Source organism: Poecilia reticulata, linkage group LG11 (assembly GCF_000633615.1).
Source record: "Poecilia reticulata strain Guanapo linkage group LG11, Guppy_female_1.0+MT, whole genome shotgun sequence".
Classification (NCBI taxonomy): domain Eukaryota; kingdom Metazoa; phylum Chordata; class Actinopteri; order Cyprinodontiformes; family Poeciliidae; genus Poecilia; species Poecilia reticulata.
In genome coordinates this window covers 28,068,042-28,073,433 of record NC_024341.1, presented here as the reverse complement: position 1 = coordinate 28,073,433, position 5,392 = coordinate 28,068,042, and the positions used below count along the sequence as shown (strand labels likewise).

At 44.3% G+C, this 5,392-nt stretch overlaps 1 long non-coding RNA gene across 1 annotated transcript in view; it reads right to left on the bottom strand.

Moving 5' to 3' along the window:
• Nucleotides 1–4,033, bottom strand: part of LOC108166687 (uncharacterized) — a 17,334-nt gene extending 13,301 nt beyond the window's left edge. The window contains exons 1-3 of the long non-coding RNA XR_001777053.1: nucleotides 3,715–4,033; nucleotides 2,544–2,701; nucleotides 2,290–2,449 (exon numbers count right to left, since the gene is read on the bottom strand). This is a non-coding gene — a long non-coding RNA (uncharacterized LOC108166687). The remainder of the gene's footprint in view (nucleotides 1–2,289; nucleotides 2,450–2,543; nucleotides 2,702–3,714) is intronic.
• Nucleotides 4,034–5,392: the final 1,359 nt, after the last annotated feature.

The window sequence follows — 5,392 nt, the reverse complement described above, 5'->3', positions numbered from 1 at the left end:
AGGAGGAGGAGGAGGAGGAAGCAGAGGAGGAGGAGGAGGAGGAGGAGGAGGAGGAGGAGGAGGAGGAGGAGCCTTCATCACACCCGTGACCTCATCGTTTAAAGGATCTCAGTGTTTCTGTTTACGGAAGTTTGTCCGGATTACAGGAGAGTTAAATTATTCCGGTTTATTTGGTCTTTAGCTCCTTGTTATTCCTGGTTTATTGGGAGAGTCTGGGTTTTACTTTGAAAGTGTTACTTCCTGTTGAGCCGACTGTTCGGTTAGAAAAAGATGGACGCAGTTTCCGCCACCCTGTTAGAAACATCAAATAAATGATCTGAGAATAATGAGATTATTTGTTTGATGTTTAACGAGCTTCCAAAAGACGTTTGGTTGGAAAAGGAAACTGGAGTAAGACACTTTGGAGCTTTGCTTTTTGTATTTGCATTATTTTCTGTGGCTCAGAGCTGATTATGGAGCTAATATGCAAATATACTTGCTGAAAAGCGGAAGTGGACTACCAAAATAAAAGCTGGCTCTTCTAAAAGCGCCTCCTGCTGGTGAGCCTGAATCGCTGTGGCTGTAGTTTCATTTTAAAACGTCGATCACCTTCAAAACGGCTCCTTCTTTGTTTTAAGCTGAAACGTTGGACAAAGAGGAACTACTGAACTGAATCAGTCACCAAATGAATCAGTTCATTTAAACTCAGCTGAGAAAACACTGAACCTTTTTATTATTATTTGTTTTTGTCAGAACATTTGAACCGACTTCAGGTTAAAATCACCATGAAGTTTGTTGGATCTATAAACTGTTTGGTTGATGAAATGAGCGGCTGCCTTCACGACACGATGAAGAGGAAAATGGCTTCAGCCGGTTATGGAGGAAAGCAGAATCACCAACGAAGAGGCTGAAGGAAAACAGGAGACACCGAGTCGATGTTTCCAGTCGTGTGAATAAGCGGAGAACAGACCTGAGGCTCATGTTGGTGGACGACGTCCGTCGGCTCTCCTGGCCAAGCAAAGCGAAACGTGTCGACGTCTGGTTCAGAGGAAGTTCAGGAGAAACACGGAGGAAGGAAAATAATGTGAGCTGTGCTTCACATCATTTTATGAAAACATTACCGATACCAGACTCCCTCTAGTGGTCTGGAGGACTTCTGTCCTGTGGAGAAAGTTTCACATTTTCAGTTCTTTTTCCATTTGTGGAATTTTCCTCTTTTGCTTTTCTTTTCTGTGGGTAAAAATTTCGTTTTGTTTGCAGCATTTTTCTGTTGCTTTTTACTGGTTTTGGAGTTTGTGTCATTCGTGTGTTTTTCCGTTTGCTGAGGTTTGAAACGCGCGCCGCGTTTTCACCTGAGAGCCTCCCGAGTCGCAGCTGCACCAGCCTCAGCATGAAGAAAGGAGCAAAACAGAAGCAGAGGCTTTTGTGACTCACATCAGCTATTTTTTTTTTTTTTGCAGCTCCATTCATTTTATCTATGGAAAAACAATATGATCAAAATTATTCCACGTCTTGTGACTCACAGAACAGAATCTGCACATTTCTGAAGGTGTAACAGTTAATCTGTGTCTGTGACAAACATTAGGTTTTTTTATTCAAAGATATTATTTGTTTTGGATCAATTGGGGCAAAACTGAAAATATACGACAGTTTTTAAATGTGTGACTTAAGAAATCATATTTCTGTTTTTGTTCTTAAGAATTTCATGAAAGACTGAAAAAAACTCTATAATTACCAAACTAGAGGATTTTTCTCTCTGACTTCAACTTCCCAGTTACAATCAATATTTTTGCACCAAAGTACTTCCATACAGGAGCAGCTGATAGTGTGAGGAGAAGGAGAGAGAAAGTACAGGACGGAAAACCTGCAAAGGAAAAAGATTTCCTGGAATTTAAAATACAGGAATAAATCTTAACAAGTCGAAACTTCACCAGGAAGAAATGTTTTAAAATAATAATTCCTGTGTTGATTTTTTACACCATTTCTGATTTGCTAGAGCCAAACTCTAAATAAGAGACAGAATATGAGAAATAGCGATGAATCAATAAGACACTGCAGTCAAATGCTGCCCTCTATGGGTCAGCAGCGTAACTACATGTTACCAGACAGCTTCATGTGGACCTGACTACTTCCTGGTTTGGATGGTTTTCCTCTCTAAACGCTCGGGGTTTTTCCAGGAAGTAAAACTGTTTGGCTGTCATCCTCGTCTCTGAACTCTGAATGTTTGAATCTCTGCTGCCGGGACTCCAGCGGCTGATCCTGAGCAGCAGATCCAGACCTGAGCAGGCAGTGGCTCCCGCCGTGTCTCACCGGATTCCCATGCGATCCGCGCTCTGCTTCGTGATGATGCATGAACTGATGTTTCTGTGCGAGACGCTCTGAGGAGCGACGGGACTCAATGAAGCACAAAATGATTCCTACAAACTTTTCCCTCCCGGCTGCAGCGATCATAAATCAGCCGACTGAAGCTCTGCAGGGGGAAGGAAATAAATGTGTTGCTTTGTTATCCGTCAGATCTGCCATTTATCATCATGTTGCTGCTGCTGAGATGAGCCGAGCGCTACCTGGACTCCTGCGTCGGGCCTGAATCCATCACAGCGACTCAGAGATGAGTTACTGCAGCGACAGATCTGTTCACACCATCAGCTGCTTCATCCCAGCGAGGAGCAGCAGCGGCAGAACATCCAGATGTTCCTGAGGTGAAACCAGAAGGAGCGCCGGCCTGCGGGAAGAGATCAGATCCACATGAAGGAGCCGGACGGAGAACAAATGAAACTTTTAACAGCGAAACGTTAGGAGAGAAAAGAACCAGACGAACGAATCAGATCATCACAGAAATGAAGCCGATGAGCAGAGAGGACACACTGCAAAACCAAAGTATTAGTTTCAAGTCAAAATATCTCAACACAGTGGAGAAAATGTCTCATTATAAGTGAAATAATGAAACTAGAAGCTTTTTCATTAACATTAAGGAATTATTGACTTCAAATAAGCTCATATTTCTTCCTGCCAAGTTATCCAAGTTAGTTTTCTCTTATTTCAGCTGTATTCAGATATTTGTGCCTGAGACCAGACCAGTAATACTTATTAATATTTAAGTTTTTGCAGTGTGAAGGAAGAGACGACACACAGAAACACCTGAAACCAAATCTAAGCAATCATGTAACTGAATAAATAAAAGGAACCAAACACAAACATGTCAACCGATAAACAGAAAACATCTAATAAAACATAAAAAATCCAGCAAACTTCCCTTTACACCATGTTACTTTAATACTTTAGTTTATCGTCCAATAAACCACAGAAACGTGAAGATAGAGCAGCGAAAAGCATCTAGTTTGTCTCTAATAGAATCCTCCTGCAGACGTTGTTTTTCTCTCAGGCCTTCGATAAATTATTAAAGTTATTTCTTCTTTTTCTGGTGTTTTGAGTCGGAACCGTTCAGAAATGTGAAATTAAAACCTGAGTGAAGAGCAGCGCGGACCTCCTGAACCAAAACGCTTAAACAATGAAACACTTTCTTTCTTCAGCGGCTTTAGATTCACAAACACAAAGTGTTTCACATCCTTTATGAACGAGACAGAAGCTCAGAGTCTCTTTGTCCACAATTTAGGTTTTTAAAAGTCTACAGATCTTCATCAAACTGTTAGCCTGCATTATTCCACTCCGTTTAAATCTCCCTCCCCAGACACTCCGGGTTTTCTCCCATTCACTTGGATTGTCTACTGAACCAACCAGTGAGCAGGAGACGTCGTGATCGATGATCTGCGGCGTTTTCGGATCGTCCGTCTGCAGGTTTGGTGGCGGCAGCAGAGGAAGTGAAGGAAACGAAGAGTCGCCTCGTCTGGGTCAGATCTTCTGTCTGATCTCCTGAGGTTCAGACAACGTACAGATACCTCAGTACGCTTGAAAAAGACAAACTGTAACTTTTAGTAAGATGTAGGTTTGTTTGAAAGGAAAAGCAGTTGTTCTACTGGTGGAGGATTTCAGAACATTTTCATTTATCTGCTGATGGAACTAAAACTTTTTCATCCACATTAAGGAATTATTTACTTTAAACAAGCCTCTACATTTTGCTAAAAAGTTGCTTTTAAGTTAGTTTGTCTTATTTCAGGACTATTAAACTATTTTCAGGGCTGCACAGTGGTGCAGTTGGTAGAGCTGCTGCCTTGCAGCAAGAAGGTTCTGGGTTCGATTCCCGGTCTTTCTGCATGGAGTCTCCATGTTCTCCCTGTGCATGGTGGGTTTTCTCCAGGTACTCCGGTTTCCTCCCACAGTCCACAAACATGACTGTCAGGTTAATTGGCCTCTCCAAATTGACCCTAGGTGTGAGAGTGTGTGCATGGTTGTGTGTCTCTGTGTTGCCCTGCAACAGACTGGCAACCTGTCCAGGTGACCCGTCCAGGTGACCCGTCCAGGTGACCCCGCCTCTCGCCCGGTACGTTAGCTGGAGAGGCAGCAGCAGCTCCTGACCCACTGAGGGACCAGGTGTAAGAAAATGGATGGATAAACTATTTGCACTAGAAACTAAACCAAAGTTGCTTGGAAATATTTTGCATTTTTGCAGTGAATTTCCAGATGTTGTCACAGCGTTGATCTGGTTCCTTTCATAAACAAACGTTAGCAGCTGGGTGAAACGTCAACAGCCTCCAGGACGGCGGATGAAGAGCAGGACATCGTCTCTCTGTCCTTTTCTGGAACAAAACTGACGTCTTTGCGTCTGTCAAGCTCTTCGCCGGTGGAAACAGGACGGCAGCGTCTCCGTCTCTTCCCCAGAGGCTCCAGGTGTCTGAAGGTCCGGTTGTCTGGTCAGCTGCGCCGTGGAGAGCAGACGTGTGGAGACGTCTGGACGTCCTGCCGCGGCTGCAGGACGTCCAGCAGTTCGTGTTTCTCCCCTGAACTTCAGCTTCAATCAGCAGGTGCTTTGCTTTTGTTGCCAATCTGTCTTATTTGCCGTTCAGACACTTGCGGCTCGTCCTCTGAACTCAGCCGGCCTGCTGGGCATTAATACTGGATGAAGTGGCAGCATAAAGACCTGAGCTCCTCTGACTGGAGGCTCCTGATGTTTCGCTCTCTGCAGGAATATTAATCACTGTCACAGCGTCACGAGGATTATAATGAGTCACATAAAGCAGCTTCTGGTGGGACCTGCAGAAGACGAGCAGCTCAAGCTGAAGGGGACATTTACTTTGAAAAACCAGTTAAAACCTCCTCCTTCCTGTTCCTCCCTTCAGCTCTGGATCCCAGGTGTCCAGGTGATCTGGACCCAGAACCTGCCTGTGTCCGGCTCCGGCCACCAGAACCCGGCCAAGGCTTTATTAAAACGTCTTTATCATGATGGAGGCTGATCGAGGCTGATGGAGGCCGGTGGAGTCTGATGGAGGCCGGTGGAGTCTGGTGGAGTCTGGTGGAG